The 22122-nt window shown below is 44.8% G+C and overlaps 1 protein-coding gene across 1 annotated transcript in view; it reads right to left on the bottom strand.

Annotated features, from left to right (window-relative positions):
* The window catches only part of LOC135386138 (muscarinic acetylcholine receptor M2-like), a 364606-nt gene that overhangs the window by 241334 nt on the left and 101150 nt on the right, over nucleotides 1-22122 (bottom strand). Inside the window, exon 3 of the mRNA XM_064615899.1 lies at nucleotides 862-1178. The gene's annotated coding sequence lies outside the window, so the exon portion shown is untranslated. The remainder of the gene's footprint in view (nucleotides 1-861; nucleotides 1179-22122) is intronic.

Here is a 22122-nt window from a genome sequence, read left to right as displayed (position 1 = left end):
TTGCATTTCCCGACGGCGTCGAAATACTACAAAAATAAATGCGAATAACGCACGTCAGATTTTCTTCCACAAACGCCGTACAGAACCCATGCAACGAGCATTCCAAGTTTGAAATCAGCAGTATACTTTCAGGAGGAGATTTCCACCTTTCTTTGACATATGTCACGGATAATCCGGCGTTTCTGGAGGTGGATGCTCCATGCAGAGGGTGGATTACGCTATGACGTGTGGTCGTGTGATACCATTTTCTCCTTTTGAAAATTGGAGATATCAAGAATGCGTGCAACAACTGTTGCTCTAAGACAGTTCTTTATGATCGTCCATCTTATACTAAAACAAGTTTGCCTCGTGTGGTCTTGTCATGGAAGCGCAAATTTTAAGGAGAAACACACAAACATTAATGCAAACTAGGAACATAAAAACTGCATAATTTTTATGATTTGCCTAAGTATTTTACTTCTCGACGTTTCTTAATGAGGATTCCTCTAACTTTATCCATGCGACTTGCATAGTTGGAAACCTAAGTCTTAATATGCATGAGTATGAAACACGCTAATTTCTGACGCTTCTACTTGAGCAAACTATGGTTCAGATTTTTCTTCAACAGACCTCATCCCATGATACACGTTTCTGAGTGCGTAAGCCTTCAAGATTAAAAAAAAAAAATCTCACAGAAATGAGTTCCAGTCAGTACTCAAAAGCAACAAAATCCAACGTTTGCACTTTTTTTTCTTCCAACTTTGCGCACAGCGTTTACGCTTAGTACACCACACACACTTCAATAACTTTATAACTGCCGAAGTCCTGGCAGAGGGGGTAAAGAATATCGTGTTTGCGAAGATATACGATAAATGCACTTACGGTAAGCCTTGGCGATAGAGCAGGTCCCTTGCAAACTTGTGCGTCGGGAGGCATTCCGGCAGCGAGCAGTGTTGGCACACATGGGCTCAGCGGCCCGGCGCGCGCGCCCAGACTGTGGCCCGGAGTCGGGAACCACGCGCGTTTCACCTAGACCCCGACCGCGGCGCAACAGTAGAGCACTGATCCGGAGCGTGCGCACTCGGTAACTCATTCGCCGCCCCACGTTGCGAACGTGCACTACGGGGACGAAAGAAGGTGCCGGCTACTCGGACAGATTACTTCGTCTTCTTAGTACATCACGTATCCGATGGGAAGTTCTGCACAGGAAAAGGAGCAACGTTATTAGAGTGCACACAACGAAGACATGAACATATTTTGAAGGTATTATTTGGTGCCGTAGTGTATCACCGTCGTCTCCTTAAATGGTGAACCGGGAGGTTTAAAGTCGTTAAGTGAGTCGTTACCTTCGTAAAGTTGATATGAATTGGCGTCTTGCGGCTAGAGAACTCTGAATATAGAATTGAAACAAAACAAAAAAGTAAGAAGACCCACTTGGAGTGGATAGTAATTGATTTGGTGTTTACCTCTCAAGTGTAATTAGTTCATTCTTAAATCACTCCAGGTGATGCGTATTACGACGTTTCCCGAGTACACCAAGACACTCATCTTATTGAAACTGAAGCTTCCAAGCTGCAAAACTCTAGCACGCAGGCGAATAATATTCGCATCAATCTTCGCACTCGTGACACAATGGTGAATGACAAACGGCATGCAAAAGGTAAAAGGTAGTTAGAGCAGTAGTAGACCACAACTAACATCTAAGAGAGCAATCCCCAGCAACGCGCAGAGATAATAATCCGCGGTCGGTAATTCCTTTACATGACCAGTGGAAGTGTTCACAGAAGTTTCGTAACATTTACAGAGCGTCTGGTTCGTCAGGTGGGGTCTTCCTCTCGATGGGACTCGTTAGGTAAAGGCCCGCTTGTTCAGCGTTCGTTATCGGTGGCTGTTGTACTGGTTGCGTACTTGCCATCGTGGATTTAGGTATTTACTTTAATAGCATTTTTAATATGTGATGAGGCCACATTGTTACTACTCACTCATACTACAATACGCACTGTTTACAGGCTTAGAGGAACAAAAAGAAATGTACAAAAAGAAATGATGAGATAAGTACAGAAAGAGGCAGCGGCAGTGTCCAAGGAAAAACAGCAGCTTGACCCATCGCTGAAACGATTATAACCACCTTCACCGGACGCTTAAATTCTGATACGCATAGTCATCCGGTGAACGTCACAACGAAAATGCCGACTTCATCATGCCTTTAATTGGACAATACCTCTAATATCTATCACAGTGTCTCAGGTAGGGGGTTTCAGTGTCATGGGGTTCAACCCTCCCGAAATCTTATTTTTGGTAGTGCATTTGGGAGAAGGCAACGAGGGGGAAACCTACTCCCCCATGTAAAGCCCCATACAACCCCCTCCCGAAATATTTTTCTGGCTAGGCCGCTGGTAAGCAGCAAGAACGACACGGGCGTAAGAATTGACAAGGACGACTGACGTACAATAGTCGTGGATGCTTCGAGGAAAGATACAGCAACAGAAGCCGTTGCGGAATACAGAGATGTCTCAGTACATTACGATATGTCCCACATGACGCATTCCACTGAGCCCACTGCCATTTTTCCAGAACTTCGCATAGGTATCTCGTCGGTCTTAGGGCCCGAAGTGCGTCATATACTGATACGGCGAACCTCATGTGGAACTTTTTCTATATTTAAGGACTCTATGGCGTACTCATTTTTAACTCGCTCGGTGTTATTTAACAGGATGTTTCCTTCTTCGAAGGTTTATGTACTGATAGGTTGCATGGTCCGTTTAACAAAGGGATCGGAATTAAATCTCAACTGACTATTAATACACAATTTCTATGCAGCAGACCACACGTATGCCCACGTGGGCCACTCAAGTGTTTGTTCGTTTTGAGATAGCTTAAATACGTGCAAACCATGGACAAATTTCATCGTAGCACAAGTAGCATAGCATGAACAACAATAACAACAACAACTGTATTTGATGATGATGATTGGGGCGATAGATGATGATTGGGGTCGGGGGATTGATGGGGTCGGGGGAGTTTCACGCTGAACGTGCATTTGATAGTCAGGCATCACGAGATGTAACAGCGCCATGCGACGCTTTTTGCCTTTGGATGAACTTTTCACGTCATAGGCACCCGTATAGTATATAGACAATGTAATAGGACATATGAAGAAAGGTGTCATCATGTTGCTATTGTGAAAAGAAGCCTATGTGTTACCAGTGGGGACAGCGCGATTTACTCCTTGCATAACTGCGTCCTTGATGAGGAAAAAGAAAAAAGAAAAATCAGACTAAAGAAGTTGTTCAATTTGTATGTTACCGACACTCAGGATGTTTCGTTGCGATGTGTATTTTCCAGCACGCAGTTGTTTATGGGATTGTATTTCTGCTATACTTCTTTTTCTCGTTCTCATCGTGCACGATAACCAATATGTTCACATAACTAGAAAAACGAGCAAGATAGGTATCGATATTATGATGACAACCGAGAGCCACGACGGGCTTTCGTTAGGATACCTACTGCACGTCATTCCTCTTCACGCGGCGAGCCTGCCATGAGGGATGCCGTGTGCCGAGATTTTACAACGCTTTATAGAACCCTCGAGCGACCAAAATTAATAACATGATATCATTGGGAGTGTGTTCACGCGCAAGGTGTGTTCGCCGACACATGTGTGGCTACGTGCCGCAGGGCAGGTTTGATAATTTCGCCAACATGGGCTTCTTTAATGTCCGCAGGAAATCTCCAACAGACGGTGCACTAACATTGCATAACGTACGGTGCATAACCTTGCCATTGCTACCGTCCTTGGCCGGGTCATGAGGTCATGGAATATAATACGTATCGCCTTCGAAGCCAAGACTGGGAGGTGACACGTGTTCGAATTCGGGCACCGGTGGCGCTGTCTGAGGTTTTGCCTGGGTTTTCCCGGCAGACTTTCCAGGCCGATGTCGTCACAGTTCTCCCCGAAGTCAATCCTGGACGCATACTAGCCTCCTTGTCCCCCAGTCCTTCCTGCTGTCCTCTCTCCATCTGTCCAGGTATGTACGGCACTCATAGCCACAGTTGCTTCGCGGTGCCTAACACGAACATTTAAAAAGTTTTCTGATCTGTCACGTTTCATGGCGATTTTGGGTACCACCGAGCAACTCCTAGCGCATAGTTTCACGCCGAAAATTTGAAATTATCCTTGTGCATTAATAACGTGACACACCCAGGAATTAAACGGCAGCACCGTAAACAATAAAACGATGTGGTGTTGTTTGTCGTCAACAACGAGCCAACTGCAACAAGGTTAGCATTCGTTACCTGCATCCGAACCGGCCATTCCAATGGTTTTCTTGCCTTTCTTAAAAGTCAGGTCAGCAGATAGGCACCAGTTAAATGCCTCCCCTGAGCCTCTTTACGCTTGCGTTGCCAAGAGGTTTAGTATGATTTAAGGAGCGGCAAGGGCCATAAAGCAGTTTACAAGCGGCTCGCTTGAAACCACGCTCACGTTCCACGCATGAACACGTCAACGGAAGAGCCTTCGCTCCTTTGCCTCTTTGAGTTACATTCCTCGGTTTTCTTCTTCCTTCCGCGTTCTTCCCGAACAAGGTAAGCGGCCAGGAATGCGGCGATGAGAAAGCAATGGAACCGTTCGCGCATAAACGCAGAGAGGAAGGCGGCTTTCGGCGACTTTGTATGACGAAATCATTAAAACGGGCCCGTATGCTTCAGCATGGAGCGGCGTGAGCCAACCTTAGCGATAATTCAAAGAGTGGGTGTGTTGATGGTGTTTAAACTGTGTGGTCTTATCGTTGTGCGTGTCTATGGAGTGCTTTGTACAGTAACCACGCTTTTCGTGGCTGTAAAAGAAATTAATTTTCATCTTAGGATGAACAAACTGCCAAGAGACCCATGGTGTAATAGATAACATTGCTTCGATTTCGAATTTTGAGTCTAATCCTTACGTATTTTGGGCTTCTCACACTCAAAACCTTACTTTAAGACACAGCAGAGGAGAAGAAGAGAGTTTCGTTTTAGACACATCACGTTTTCACGATTGCCTTTATTTTATGTCATCCATTTCTCTTTTGTATAAAATTAAATTGCGCATACGACGAAATGAAGACAAATAGAAGACGCTTTCATTTCGAGTACTGGACACGTCTTCCACTATTTCGTAGGCCGAAGAGAGCGCGGAGGTCTCTTCTTCCTCCTCTTCCTTTATAATTTCAATCTAGATACACGATATGGCCCAACCCCTATGGTGTAAGTATCGGCATATTCTCCTTCATAAGATGAAGAGCCATGTAGTTTTGTTAAAAACTTTTGGTTGAAACGAGGGGTAATGTGTAATCAAAGTCAAAAAGGGAAGGGCAGCGTCCCTGACCGGTAATCAGGAAGGTTCAAGTTCACCCCCTGGCGCTGGCACTCACTGGCTAAGTATCGGCCTGTGTTCGTGTCGTTTCGTCCTTCGTCTTATTTGTTTCCCTAGCACTGAGGGTTTTTATTCGTTTTAATCATGAACCAACATGGCCAATTTTTAACCATCTTCAGTTTACTCATTGGCTTTTTCGTAATTTTTTTTTACTTTGTCCTTTAGGCTCCTAGAGGTTGTATGTATTGTGTTTGCCCCTAGATAGAGCTCATGGTTTGCTTATCTGTAATGTCTGCGTAAAGTTGCCTTTTTTCTGACCTGAGCATCAATTCAAAGTAATTCAGCTTTGAACTAAAAAAAAAATCAAAGTTTTCGTGACATTCGTGCAAGCCTCAAGGTCGGAACACTCTACCGGAATATTCATAAATTTCACTTTCGCAAAATTTAGACCCACTCAAACTTGGAGACCCCTCACAATGTCTGCCAGGAACAACGATAGCGCCCTCACTTCGCTCCCAGTAAGCGTGCACCGGCGACTGTACCCAGCATTGCTTTATACACGTATACATGGGACGCGTAGATAACTGGCTATCTTTAATACTTGCTGGGAGCCATATCGGCGTTGTCCGACGGTTGAAGGACTACCATAGGTACCACATATTCAAACTCGTATCACTTATTTTCTTCCCGTTTATTTTACAGTCAATCATAGCGGAAAACACCAAGATGAATAGCACCAAGAAATAGAGGAAAACCATCGAACTTCTTTTGGCGATCGATCATGCCTCTTAGTTTACTTCTACCGAAAACAATATGCAAGCTGTAGCACGCGTCAGATCATTTCTTTGTGATGGCAACACGCAATGTCCCGTATCTCTATTGACGGCAAGCAGTCATTCCTAAAACATGTAGTGACAGGCTGCGTGAAACGTCTACTACGCTTTACTTACTTTCGCAACTTGAGAAAATGGAACAGGTAGTACTGTGATGAAGATGACCGTTGTTACTGCAGAATATACGTATTGACAAAATGTTGCTAAATACGAAACATGCGAAACTATTACAAAACGACGAGCGTATAACGCCACACTTTTAAGCCCTGCCAGCGAAAGCTTCTAAGCTGCAGTCCCGAACGTTTGGACATACTGCCTTTAATATCCTTTACGGTGTTTCTACGCTTGTTTCTTTCTTTCAACTTCGCCAATGACTTTTTTCTTTTTCTTTTTTTTACGGTGCTCGTTTCTGATGCTTGAATAACGTGGTGAAGGACGAACAAGGCGTGACTGCGTTCTTCACCAGGTTAGCCTTAATCCAACAACGCGACGAAGTATTAGGCTAAAACTTTTCCAAAAACGACGAGAGTAGCAACACACTTTCGTGCCCTGCTAGCGAAAGCTCCTAAGCTGCAATCCCGAACGTTAGTCTTGGCGTTCCACGTTCTCAAACTTTATCCCGTCTCCTGTGAAGCGTGCTTTGCCTGCATGGCTATACAGTGCTCAGGAGAAGCCTCCTCTACAAACATGAACAACTCTTATCTTTTCACAACAGAGCCATTTGCTTGTTGCTGGAGGTGTATTGGCTGTTTGTCACGTTATCTTCAACATGTAAATGTGCTGTCTTTAGTTATATTTACTTTAGTCGTACACATGTTACGTTACGTAACCAGGTGAATAGTCAAAATGGTGAATGTGTTGTCGTTATCTTAATGCGTGACTTACGCTATTCCATTAGAGCTTCATACAATGTTGCCATCAGCTTAATTTTTTAACGTGTTAACTTAATAGCTACGCTAAATCCATTGCATTGACATATTTTTATCTCCTACCTTATCTCTGAACTATATCTGTATTAACTCTCTTCAATTTTTTGTCTCTTATCCTTTACTTTTCACGATCACGATGTGCTACGTGTAGCTCACTAATTCCCTATCTTACTCTAGACATATGAATCAAGCAGAAAACAAAAACTGAAACAACAATTAAAGCGTGTACACCTTGATTATCGAAACGGATCGCACTGTGGCTACTTTTTCCACGTGCTGGCACTGAGTAAGTATGGTTAGCCTGTGGGCTATTATTATATCCATACCCGAGTATAGCACGTAGGATAAACAGCACTCTTGTAATACGTTCTTCCGTGACAACCGTGTGTAAGGTCCAGTAGTAAGTGGTGCGTGCCTATACTACATGCGGCCACAATGGCAATGCATTACAGTCGCTAGGCCCCATTCGATCACAAATATTTTCGCAGCTGTGACATCTGCAATGCTGCTTGTAATTTGAACGAGCACATCACGATTGTGGCATGACGTTGTTTCATTTATGTATATTTGGATGTTTGGTTCCTTCCCACGGCTAATGGTGTGGTGGCAGGCTGGTGACAAAAAACGAGGACAGCGACAGCGGCGCGTGCAAGGAGCTAGGAAGAGTAAGCACTGTGTGTATGTGGAAGGAGGAGGAGAAAGCAGGAACACGGTCTACGAATGTGTAGTGGTTTTTTCAGGCTCAGCTTGCGAGAGGAACATCGGGCCGGGGCTGGGCTCTACTTCATCAGCCTTTATTACGGTTGCCTTTGCTACACTCGAGTACAGAAAAATGAATGAAGACAAAAACATGCGAATCGTTCGCTATGTCATATAGCTTCCGCTATCTCCAAATGCTCAGAGAAAGAGAGAGACGGACTGTACGCCTCGCCGTTAAAAAAATAAAATAAAATAATCAGTAAAAATCCTGCGTTTTAAAAGAATGGAGCGCTGATAACCTAGTACGGCTGATGATGATGATGATATTCCGCAATCTGGAGAACAGCTAGTTCGCAGTGTGTTTACAGAATGTCTTGCAAAAAGCAGAAACGGCGAATGCAGCGAAAGGAGCTGTCTACACTTTAAAAACAGAACTTCGCCGCATAGCGCGCTCTGCACCAACCATTGCTGCGAATGATACCGTTATCGATGTTATCGATTCTGGCTAGAAGGAAGGGGGAGACGTACGCCAATTGTGTCAATTTGGATAAATGATAATTGGATATGTGACACAAAAACGCGTACTCCTGTCTTTCTCTTCGGACCCTATCATTCGTAACAATGATTGGCGCTTAGCGCGCTATGCGGTGAAGTTCTGTTTTTAAAGGGTATGTATACTTCAAGCATGAGTGAGTCTTAGTGTATCGTACGCCATCGCCTCTGCGTACGAGGCACTAAAACTCAATATTGTGAACCAGGCTTATCCACAGTCAGTTGACGGCGCCCTTTCCTTCACAATAATTTCTAACAGCGAATAAAAGGGGGCAATGTATGGATATATCTGTTTCAGGAATGTATAATGAAATGTAATAATGGGGGGTTTGGGGTATTGGGAGGCAAGATATTTTTGGCTGCTTGTAGTTTAACGCTTAACAGGATTCGGTAATTCCGATCTGTGTAACGCCCCGTCCTGGTCTTTCTCTAACGTGCGCAGACCATGCTTGGATACATTTTTAAGTCTTCCGATCGGGCTGGGCCGGGGTCGGGTTCGCCCCCAAGGGTGCGGGCCACCAAATGGAGGCCCGTGCCAATCTCTAAAACCTTCTACCGGGGACACATATGGCTCTGGTGCGCCGCAGCTTAATTACGGGAGATCAGTTAACTGGGACCAGATGCGCAGAGTATTTGGCTAACAACTCTCGACGAAGCTGGCCAAAAGCACGGGTGGAGATTCATAACTTCATATCTAGAGGGTCATACTTCGTATCTAGGCAATCGGCGTATTGTGTTGACCAGACTTTCATCTCATGATAGGCACTGTGCCGGGAGTGCGGACCGCAAAGATTGTCTCGGAAAGATTGACCGGAGAGATCGTATAGCGGAGGTATTGGCAGATAGGTTTTCGCGGTTGGGGATTCCACGATAAATCCTCAGCGAGAAAAAAGCAGTTTCGTACCCGCGGGACACGTCGTCAGTCAGGGACAGATCACTCCTCATCCTGATACTTTGGCGTACACTAAAAAGTAGTCGAGTCTTTCCTGGGCTTGGCTTTCTCTTCTTCTTTTTTTTTTTTTGTTATCCAGGCTTTGTCGAATTTTGCAGAAGTGTCTGCCCCGCTGTTTAGCTAACCACAGGAAGGACTCAGAATCGGGTCATGTTGGAACTGCAACAGGAGCATGCGTTTGGGCGGCTCCTGATTTTGGCGAAACATTTATCATCATAACAGATGCTTCAATGCAAATTCTGGGCGCAATGCTGCCTCAAATACACGAAGGGGTACCAAGACTGGTGGATCTGCGCAGACGTCTGTCGGCAGCGGAACACAGCTATTGAGAGGGAAGCACTGGCTCTAGTTGTATACGTTCGGCCGTTCTTTCATAGTACAAACTGACGACCAGCCTCTGCAATACATTAAGAAGAACACGTGTGTGAACGAGCGATGAGATGGCCACAGTTGTTTCGTGGCGCTAACCGAATTAAAGAAAAAGTGATGAGATGGAATTAGTTATTGTATAAGTATGAACTCGCAGTCCAATACATCAAGGACAGCGAGAATATCTTAGCAGACTTTTTGAGTAGATTATGAATTCTTGTCTCCGCCCTGCAGTGTGATAGCTGGCTAAGCTTTGATACACTGCGATGAGCTGGGCCTTACAGTGCCGAGAAGGTTTTAGAAACGGTGCCGTAGGACCTGTGCTGAGGACATCATCTCGGACCACAATTAGAAGACCAGTGCAACATATAAGATTGAATCTTCACAGCTACAACGACCTACCGATTCTGCTTCTTCGCGGGTGGCAAGCTGTTGAATGTTATGTCAATATTTTATGTCAACAAAGAAGATGAAGTCGCTTACCACGTCGCTTACCACGCGACGGAATCACGTTCATTCTTAGGTCAACCTTCGTAGAACAAACAGCTCATCTTCATCCTTCCTCTCTGTCCTATCCTATCTTCTAATAACTTCTTTGCGAATACAGTTTTGTCTGACTTGGCTCTATGATTTTTTTTGTGTAACTTTGTTCCCAGTACCATTACTACATAGTTGTCCCCCGTCAGTTCCCCGTCCCCCACTCCTTCCTGCTGTCCTCTCTCCATCTGTCCACGTCTGTACACCGCTCATAACCACAGTTGCTTCGCGGAATAAAAAAAAAACTACATAGTTGTAACCAGTTAGAAATGCAGTGATGTTCGAGGAAAGAAAGACAAGTGCTACATCACAAGAAATGCTTCGTGTTGTTTTTCGTAGAAACTTGTCATTTGTGTTCGCCAACACGAGATATTCATGCGTATATGATAAGTTTGTTTTCGCTACTAAGTATGGCTGATATGGATATAGTGTGCAGTGTTGCCGAAGGACGGTCAAGAAAAAAGCCATTGCATAGGCGTATTGTGTATATTGAACATTGTGATGCGCAATGTCTTGTGGGGGAGGGGCTGTGGCGCTGGGGTGGTGACGAAAAACGAGGACAGTGACGGCTGTACGTACAAGGAAGAAGAGAAAAGAGGAGCACGGGCTACGAGTGTGCAGTATTTTTGCAGGTTCAGCTCGCAGAAGGAACATCGAGCTCGTAGAAGAATGTTCTACCGGGGACAGATCTTCTTCCTGACGGGACTTCCTGTCGATGACCGCTACCTACTGCCTGAGGACCGGGCATATTCGACTCGTCCAGCGGGCATCACCGACTGGCCGTCAGTACACTGGGCACGCCCATACGTCACCAATTGTGATAATGTATTGTCAGTGATGATAGTCACCGTTCAAGAAACATCGCAAAAGTAAAACTAACAGTTGTATAGGAGGTTATTCCTTCTTGAACACCGTTTCGACTACAGCGTGCACTGTAGTGCTCCTTCAGTGAACATTCATCCTTCAATCCTAGAACACTACAAACTAAGAAAAAAAAAACTTGTTTCTCTGGTGCTCTATTCCATCCTCCTTGCGCGCGCCCCCTTGTGAACACTCCGCGTCGCCTCCTCGAATCCAGCCGCGCAAATCGCTTCCTAACGAAGCGCTTCCTTTCTATGCGTAAGTCGAGCCAATTTACTCACCGGAACCATCTTTCATCGTGACAGTTCGACGTCGGGGGGTCTCTACGGCGTCTGATGACCTTTAGCGTCGGGTATTTACATAAGTTTACGCTGTCAATGACACAGAAGGGCATCTAACATTCCTAAAGCACCCGTTACGTTTCCACTGTGGGGAAGTGTACGTGACCCATTAGGATATATTTGACTCAGCTGTTTGAGTGTTCACTGGCTGTACACCTTTTTGTCTACTGCTCTTTGGCACCGCCTTGCAACTGTGAGCAGTGTGTACCGGCTACAGAACATGAAGGGGTGGGTTATTCGCAAGTGGGGTCAAGAATGGGTTTTCCTGTGTGCCTTACGACTTAAGCATAATCCATTGCTGCCGTAAGTCATTTTATACGCTATTGAAATTAAGGACGATTTTAAGCGCACGCAAAGCAAATCACATCGTGCCGCGAACACAGCGTTGACAAAGCGTGTTAAACGACAGATAGAGAGAGGAGAGAAAGCAAAAGAAAAGCACTGACACACAACATCCACACAACAGTTTGGAACGATACAAAGCGCTAAATAATCAGCAGTTCAAGTTAGAATGCAGCCAAACTTCGAGGTAAACGCTGAGTGATAGAGTAACCAATGTTCAAAGCAGGTTAACTCTTAAGCATTTACTAGATCGCTGCTTATTTTTCTATACGTTAACCATGATGGAAGTGCACGAAATGGCGTGCGCAGAGCTAGACCTATGTTGAAACCTGTCTCCCATTCGCCGCGTGCACACTTTATCCAACACCAACATTATTTGCGCTAAACGCTTGCCTTTGTGTTTACTGTGAACACTCACGAACGTGCAAAGAACCTACAACGGTTTTCCTCGGACGTGTTCAGCCGCATGTTGAAGTGAGCAGTCTCCTACGAAGTCGGCCCATGACGCCCATCCCTCACGAGCGACACACCGCTCGCCGGGCAGGCGGAGTGCTGGATATTTCAACGACACATCACAGCAGCTCGTATAAGGCTCCAACGATAACCGAACCGGTTTTGTTGTTGTGTTCCCCGATGCACGGTGTAGGAGGAAATTAGCGTTCAATTCCAACGACATCACCGCATCTTTTGAAAGCCACCGAAAAACAGTTCCTGTTAAGAGAAGTTTGAACCAGTCGTGTAAAACCACAATCTGCCGACGGCGTCAAATGAGGAGAGTCATATACGCGCATTGTGCTCAGTCAATTAACTACTTAGAAACTCCACGCGTGAGTTTATTCCTAATGCACCTCAAGACGAGAATAAGCCAAGCTTTTAATTAATTTCCATTGAACCGTCGATCGACAGGGCGACCGCTCTTGACAGGCGTTCGATCAATACATCGCGAGAGGACCTCTCCAATGAACCCAGGAAGCCGCAAATCCCGAGTGGCTTTGCCCTAATAATTACCTTTCCTTATTAAGAACGTTTACAAGACAATCTCTTTCTGTGCGTGTCTCGAGGACTCTCCCCACGTTTAGGGTTCAATGAGGCAGACAGAAATGTGTGAGACGCACTCTTCTGTCGTCTTCACGGTTCATGCTATACGGAAGAACCAGTGCATCAACTCCTAATAAGTGCGCCGCCTATGAAAGCGACACGAGTGCTTCGAGACAGCGTGATCAAGGAATAGGCCATGTGCGTCGCGAATCTTTATTCGATCGGTGGAATAGAAAATGGGCAGCTTAGAAACTGACCCTCTTTGTACGTCTTACATGTCACGGTGGGAAAGTAATCTCACGGTAGATTTTGAGAAAAAAATATTGAATTACGAAACGTGCATAGTAAAAACGAAAGCCTAATAGGTTGGAAGCCTTTTCTATACGATGACACAGCATCACGTGGCTATCTTGATAAGAGGGATAACGATGAGGGACAGCTTATAGGTTGATATTGATGACGATATCGTTAGCGCCGCATAACTTATTACCAAAATGTGCTGCAAGTTTTCTAGCATTATTTACTTAAAAACGACGATAAAGCCAACGTCTACTCGAATGTTCTGCAATAGAACGGTTTTCTTTAAGAGATAACGAGCTCTTTTACATCTTGAGAACATCTTCGTTTTTCCCGTTCTCCTTGGAAACAATTTTATTTCTTTCACGAAAAAATAGAAGTATTTGGTGTTTTGGTGCAACTGTGAGCAGTGTGTACCGGCTACAGAACATGAAGGGGCGGGTTATTCGCAAGTGGGGTCAAGAATGAGTTTTCCTGTCTGCATCACAGCGTTCATGAAGAGCGTTGGCTATTCCTGTGCTCGTAATTGGAGAAGGAAATACAAATTAAAATAAGGGCGCATGTACCTCAGAAGTTGCATTCATGTACTTGGTCCCTGCAAAAAGCTGCACAAAAGACTGCACAGGACTCAGACCTTTGATCGTGAGTCAGCAATGTAGTATACAGTCCAGAGCAACAATACGAGTATTTATTTGCATAGAACCCGTAATATTGAGAAATTAGTGCAAATTGAAAACGCTGATTGCATTTCGTTGAAGCGTTCTCTCACTCAAAGAATCGGCTTAGCGTCCAAAAATCCACTCCACCATTTCCAATGTGATGCAAATGTAAATTCGCCCGACCGTTCTCAAAGCGAGCGAGTTTCCCAGTCAACCCTAAATTTATACTTCGAGACACTATACGAATCGAGTTAGCCTGCAATGAAGAAAGCTTTATCCGTTATAATAGACATTAGAGAGTGTCCTTCCCCTTCGCATTGCGCTTGTCTGTCGCTTAATACTCTTCTTTGCAGATTTTATTTTCTTTCATTTATTTTTTGTTGTTATCCCGTAGACAATTCTACGCCGCAAAAAAAAAAAAGAAAGAAAGCAGATCTATATATAGCCCGAGTCTGACATAGAAGAATTAAGCCTATTGGATTAAATCAGAGAGACTCGGAAAGAAAACCTCGGACGGCGCGTATTTTCATAGACAGCGAAATTGATGAGGAGCGCTTATAACGTGGTGTGCTCGGACAAGTCACGACAAGGGGGCGTTGTAGAAAACCAGTGAGACCGAAGTTTAAAATCGTTCGAGGAATGAGCTCTTCGGTTAACATCCCTTGTAAGGACGTGTGAGAGCTTGTGGACAGGATCGCTACTGCGTGCTCACGTCGTCATTTCCTATTTTCATTTTATTTATTTTGTTATACTTCTGACACAGTTACTGTGCTATAAAAAACATGAGCAACGTGAAAATATATGCATGTAAATAAGAAGATACGTGAGACACTACATATACCGGGTGTTTCAGTTAAATCCCCGGGCTAAATAATTCGCGAACCGGTACACCAATCGAATAACTTTCCTTTTTACAAGTCTCTGTTCAATGCCGCCTACAAGATGCGCACCGCGTGAATGAGCGGGAGGCGCTCATTATTTAAATAAAAATTAAAATGAGTTTCGTGAAGAAAGCTAGCTTTTAAAGCAGGGCGCCGTCGGCATTAAAATGGGTACTACCCTTTTGGGACCTTCAGTGGACACCTTTTAGAGAAAAATCTGCCACCGAAGCGGGTCATTGGTTGCAGTAATTAATTGGTTTCGATTTACGTATTATTGTCGCGGCTTGTCGCGGCGAAGCGCAAAAGGACGTAATTCATTGGTGTAATTCATTGGTGTAAGGACGTAATTCATTGGTGGATAAGGGAGTGGAAGGGAAGAGCGTCCTTTTGCGCTTCACCGCGACCAGCCGCGACAAAAATCTGTAAACCGAAACCAATTTATTACTGCAACAAATGACCCGAGGGAAGCTGTTCCAGTCGGGAATTGCCAACGAAACAAACAAGCAAGCAAACAAACAAATAAGCAAAATAATCTTTGAGGCAATTGGTTTGTAGCTGAAGCTTGTTTTCAGCTTAAAGTAGCACAGAAGTCATTTTTAACACCCAGTTTTCTTCCTATAAAACTATTAAGTAGGCCAGTAAAATGCACCATGCGAAGTAATTTACACTACAAAGTCATAATTATCGCAGAAATTGAAGTTAAAATACGCCGCAAAAAGCGACCGTGCGCAACGGTGGTGAAGAGCAGTACCAGCCTGTGATCTGCCAGGAACCTCGCGCTGACGCTATAAGGAGAACGCTCGCTGATTGGCCTAGAGAAATGTTGTCTGCTACTCCGCTGTCGTCTGCTACTCGGCTGTTCGGGGTTCTGATAAAGCTTTTCTCCTTGCTCGGTAATGCTTCGGCCGCTCCTTCTATCCCCAATTCTCCGGGAAAACTGGCAAAACCAAAACAGGTTTACGGCGGCAAAGAGACAAGGCGCTGACCCCCACTGACCGGCAAACCAGAACGAGTCTCCTTATGCCGTCATCGGTGACGTGCCATCATACCCCCTCATCCTCGTTTATGCTGGAGTGACGAGTTAAGGGTGAAGGGGCGGAGCTGTGTTTATGTGCGTTTTTTTCTGGGAAACAAATTGCACACATCAAAACCTTTCGCGCTACTCCATATCATGACACACACATTTTCATCAGATGTCTTAACCTGAATTTTTTTTGGATGGCCCACTGCACTCCTTTAAGATACGTACGTCAGATACATATTTACTGTACTTTTTACGTTTCAAATCCATGTTTACTGGGCTGAGCATCTGGATACCTCAGGACTGCAGCGTAAGCGATGACCGAGCATACTAAAGCCTTGTAAGCGGTTAATGTTGAAGCGTTGTCGCCCCTTAGAGCCCCGCGTAGTTAATTTTATATTTCACCTGCTTTTATGACTAATGACTTCACCTGATGTTATGACTAATGACTTCATTGATCGGAATATTTCAGTTCAAATCATTTATAATAGTTACACCAAGATATTTCTGATGTGAAACCCTACTGAAAACTGGACCCGCGGAACCATAACTGAACAAGAACGGTGTTTTTTTTTTTGTTGTTGTTTTTAGTAGTGGACATGACCATACTGTTATCTCTATGAATACTCATTTGCCAATGGCGAAACTAGTCTGCAACTTGACCTGGTGCCGACTGCAGTTTTCAGCGATCACTACAGCATGCTACTGCCTTATAATAAATAATACAATCGTCTGCAAATCACTTCATATTAACCGCTAGGATATCTGATTAGGTTTGTTATCTGATTGGCTATATGATCACGATGCCTACCTAATGTGTTTGCAGGCATCGGACATGGTCAGGCATCAGGCATGGCAGGCAGCGTCACGAACGCATGTTCTTCGAAGGCCTTCGTCGTCTTGCGGAGTCCTTAGGCTCCACCGGTCTGGCGACGGATCTCTGAATCATCATCCCCGCATCCGTCCCCAATGTGCAATAGGGCAGTATATCGCCACAGCGTGCGCGCGTGCGTGTGCCTTCTTCATGAAATTTGTAAGGGGCATAGGTCTTCTTTACACTCATGACTAGTGATATAACCGTATTGTGACTTATATGCATCTGTGCACTGACATTATCTAGCCATGGGAGCTTCATGTCGCCTACCGAGACAAGGGTGTAATATCATTATTAAACTATTATCCCATTCCCCTTATCATTTCGTCTTATACTAACCAGTATGCACTGGGGTAGTAAGCCACAAATTATGTGGCAGATTGGCTCACACAGATGTACTTGCTATTGCCGTTCTAAGTAATGTAACGAAAAATTATTTACACGCAAGACGTTTCATTGTTAGAATAATGATAGGGTGCAGGGTCGTAGTGTATATAAGTTTGTTTGCTTCAGTAACCCTTTTGCTGCGGCTGAGGACCTGTGTATGTGTTTGTATCTTACAGTGGTAGGGGAAGGTCTCTGGAAAACGCTGTGGCTGTATCACAAAACCCTCCCCCATCCGCTTCTTCTCTCTTCTTCTCTGTCTCCTTCTGTCTTCTTCTGTCTGTTGACTGTCGGTTTCGGTGATGCTAAACAAGTTAAATTAATCTAAAGCTAATAAAAGTAGCTTTGCCATACTCACAGATGGGTATGTTGTCCGGAAGTGTCCCTATTTTTCAGCGTTTCCTGTCCCGCTATTGTACCGATTTTACTAATATTTTTGTCCCGCTAATCCCCAAGTCTACATATCACCACTCACCTCACAGATCACAAAGCAGTACTCGTCACACTAAACTAGTCCATATCCATACACAACAGCTACCGCCGAACGGTGTAATTCGCGTTACACAAATAACTGTCCCGTAATTTTTTATCCTCTCCTTTTCCCTCCATGACGTTTCTTTGTTTTAGTGTTATTCTTTGTTTGTTTGTTTTCTTTCTTTCTTTTTCAGACTGTTGTACTGGGTATCATTGCGAAGTACGAAGTATTTTATTTCGCAGACAAAACGAGACAGAAAGACACAATGGGAAGGAAGTCGCTTTTAACTGGAGGCGCCAAAATATCAAAATTTTAAATATCGAGTAATTAATTAAAACGACTACTGAAAATGTTGATACTCTATCGAAATACTATATCGATATCCACGCGAAAAATATCGGTAATATCGACACAAAAATCAATATCATCCCACGTCTGCTTCCCACATCATAACCACGAGGCTTTAAACGGGAGCAATAATCGCAACGGGCCACTCGACTAAACAACATTTAGAATATGTTGTAACCGCATGTACACATCCCTATATATACCTGCTGCGCCGCATACGTAACGGTTCAGAAGCCCCTGGCAGTATCATGGGGCAAGTCCACGCGCAGAGCCGCACCCAGACGTTTTGATCCTTTCTACGAAGACAGCATTGTCGCTGATAGCTCCTAAAGCTTCCTAATGATGGCAGGCAGTTGAGCCGACCACGCAGAGTGTTGGCATGGCAACGCTAAGGTCGCCCCATTGACTGGGTTTAAACTTGTAGTAAAAATGTCTGGCAGCGAGACATCCTTCACATAAAAATTTTAAAGCGTCGCTGCACTAATTTTACGTGCAGCAATTCGATGTGTTTATATGCGCTGAAATGAAAAAAAAACAACAATGTACTCGTCCGTTCACTCTTTCAGTTCATTCACGTTGTGAGTGACCCACCAGCGGCATGGCCGAATGGGTTAAGGCGTCCCGATCGTTGGTGGTGTGTTCGAATCCTACCACCGACTGTGCTGTCCGAGGTTTTCCGTGGGTTTTCCATGGGTTTTCCGTGGGTGTTCCGTGGGTGTTCCGTGGGTTTTCCGAACGCTTTCCACACGAATGTCGGCACAGTTCTTCCTGAAGTCGGCCTATAGGACGCGCGCTACTAACCCCCCTGGTCCTTCCTGCTGTCCTCTCTCCATCTGTCGACATCTGTACGCCGCTCATAGCCACAGTTGCTTCGCGGCGCTAACGTGGAATAAAAAATAAATAAATAAAAAACGTTGTGACCCGACCAGAATTTGGGGCATACACAGTGATGCAAAAATATCGGAATAGATAGAATAATAGATAAATACCAACATCTTAAAGAAATTATCGAGAAAATCGATTAAAATGTCGATATTTATATCTATAAATTATTTCGTATATCGATGTTTTTAAAAGAAATATCCATATATCGATGTTTGAAAAGCTGGCACGCCATTACTTGAACTGAAAAAAAAAGTTGCCCTTGTTTTATTGTGTTACGTACGTGCGTAGTACCGATGAAGCTCGCGATGAAGACGGCGACGAACAACGTGCATTACGGGGACCAATGAGGATACGTCCTCAATTATCGTGAGAGAAAGATTGGGGAATAATTAATGTAAAAATTTAGGTGAGTGCAGAGGATGTCGCCCTCATCGGATCCGCATTAGCTTGCCTGCCTCCTTCTTTGTTCCTCGAGAAATGGATGTTTGCGAATACGGAGCCACGCTAGCAACACAAAATCATCGGTTTCAACCGCGTGTACGTTGCACGCTCGGTGAACTCGTCTTTCACATTTCAATGCGTCGTTCGGCATGAAATGCAGCCCAAGGCCATACACTAAGTATTAGAAACTAACAACGTTTTCCCCTAACTCGAACCACAGCATTACAGGAAATATCGGCATCGTGTTGCGAAACCAAATCAAGAAAGAGATAGAGGGGGGGAAACGTCAAGTTTGGTTAATAACCTCGTTGATCCGTTCCTTTCATATCCTGTACGCGCGCAGAAGTCGCCGAAGTACTGATATTTCTATCAGCATGCATATCGATATCTAGATCGATGTAATATTGATATTCATACCGATATCCCTATCGACATTTTTATCGATAAATGTCAATATCTAAAAATTACATATTAAAATTATTATAAATATCGCAGGCATAAAATATCGACAAGAATATCGATATCGTTCCATCTCTAATGTGCAGGCATATACGGCTCGTGTCAAAGTTAACTTTCATCCAGCCTGCGAAGCGGGATGGAAGCCACCCTGAGAGCGCCTTGCTGAAAACGACACATTCACATTGGGGGACACCCCTGTAACTATAAATAAATGACAAAAACGCCCTCCGACGTTATTTGTACTCAGCACCACCAGGGCCCCCAGGCCGGAATGGCGTTCAAGTTAACTCTGATACCAGCTGTACAAGGCCAAAAAAATATTCATAATCAGACAACAAACACTGAAAACCCAAAAATATGTATTTTATAACAACAATGTACTACGGCAAGGCTCACCGCTACCCACCTCTACCCACCTCTGTGAGGCCGACAGCGGCGAGCTCTTTCAGCGGTACCACCACCGCTGAGGCCAGCTGAGGCAGCAACAACAACAAATAAATCATGACTATGGCCTGGGGTGATTCATCACTGGAGAGCAGTACACTATACCGCGAAACATTAGCTGAGGCAGGGATCGCAATTCATGCGGTGAAACACCTGATCCCATCGCAACGCATGTGGCTGCTGTTGTTGTTGTTGACTTTCAAACACGCACTGCCAAATTTCATTTCCATCACATCGCAAAAATGTATTCTACGCCCAACAATTCTGGCGGCTGCTAGAATTTGGTGGCATGCGCCGCCTTGTAGAGGCGGCTTTCATCTTTCTTTTTGTTTCGACAGCTGGAAAGCCTAAAAGGTAGAAGCTAAGGCACTCGCAGAAGGATCTGAAGCGGAAATCCGAAAGTCTGTTGCTCTATAGTCCCATTTTTCCTTATGAAGAAGGTGTGAATTTGGGCCACCTGAGAGCAGCGAAGCGCATCAACTCGTCATCGAACGTATGTATTTGGCTGCATGCGAAGCAGAGAAATCGAAATTCACCAGCCAATTTCTCCCAACCTTCCCTTTCGCTCGCGAGTTGTTCTACAAGCTTGGGAAAGTGAACTCTCCGGAGCAGGAAGCACAGCATCTTGCATCTTGCATCGCTGCTCCGGATATACTATGTACTGAAGTGACCCTCGGGCCGTACGGCAACGACTAGACCACCGTCCACTCGACCTAAACAAGGTGTTAAGAGCATGGCCTGCTGAGGTAGTGAGGGCGAGCGGTCGGAGCCTTGTTGAAATTTCACATGGACGTAGTGGATCGTTACACATATAGCTTTCGATTAATTTTCATCTTTTACGCTCACAAACACGTCTATACAAGCATGGCCACATTCACTCTTTTTTCGCTTTCATCACATCATTACAACGCCACCATCATCCTCATCTGAACATTCATGTTCATCATCACTCACCATCTTCTCCCCCTCAAGCAATGGAATAGGGTGTTGCCTCAGCGGCGAAACATCTCACTGCATCATTACTTATTTGTTGTTGTTTTCACTTTTTTCTTTTACAAATCAGTCAATCAATCAATCAATCACATTCGCTCTTCTAAGCGGTTAGGAGGAGCCGCCCCTCGGTTGTGGGAGCCAACATCTCCATTTTCTTCCCCTTCACCCTCACCCAGCCTTCGAGCCAGTTCCCTTTTCTAGTTCAGTGCTACATCAAGCACGTGTCTTTTCCTTGCAATAATTTTTCCTATTCGACGGGAACGCCTCTGCCCACAGCTACGTCACGGTCACCCTAACATCCTCAGCGCAAAACAAAAGGTCCCACGACAGTCATCCACACCTCACAACGTCACGGTACAACACTGATCACCTTTAAGCAACACCCGCCAGGCGGTGCACGCTCAAAGCACCCTCCGGGCATTCGCGACCAACTCCTTTACGGTCCCAAATTCGCTTCGAGGCCTCTTTCTAACGACCTGTGATGAAACTACCTCAATCGGGCCGTTATTAGCGCAGCGACCCATGCGGCTGCATCCGTTTCCATGACAACAGCGTCCCGGACCAAGAAAATCTCGGGCGCTGTCATACTTCTTGTCGTCGCAGTGCCTACAGGCCTCGCCTAAACTCAGCCATAAATACGCGAACGCATAGTCAAGGCCTCGTAATCCCCGATGTTTGAGACAAAGCACGGGAGGTGATATAAGGCCGACTGATAAGAATACGGGTCCCGAAGAACCTTCATTAAAGATTTTTTTTTCCCCTCTATAGGAAAGAGCTGTCCGTGTTCAGATGCGGTCCGCCGTGTGATGTTCACGGTCTGTGAGGCAAAGTACACAAGGACACATGCATCGCTAACCGAGGCTTTCCGCTGCAGTGAGCCGCCTTCGAGCGCGTTTATTCCCGACGGGTTTACATCGACTCTCAAACAGTATTGTTCATTCCCCTGCTCTCTAGACGAAGCACGTCTGAGATTGAAGCGGATATCATGGAAAGAAACTGAACGAACTGATCGCAAAAAAAAAAAAAAAGTTAAAGGGGTTGCGACACTTCGTCCCAACTTATCTTAGATAAGCGTTAAAGACGGTTATTTTGTAACGATGGGAACCTGCATTGCAGGTAATCACAGCAAAGGGGTAATCACGTAGGGAATCAGCACCGCGGGTAGCGAAACTCATCCAG

This window comes from Ornithodoros turicata, chromosome 2 (genome assembly GCF_037126465.1).
Source record: "Ornithodoros turicata isolate Travis chromosome 2, ASM3712646v1, whole genome shotgun sequence".
Taxonomy (NCBI): domain Eukaryota; kingdom Metazoa; phylum Arthropoda; class Arachnida; order Ixodida; family Argasidae; genus Ornithodoros; species Ornithodoros turicata.
The sequence above is the reverse complement of the archived record's forward strand: the minus strand, read 5'-3'. Positions and strand labels throughout refer to the sequence as shown.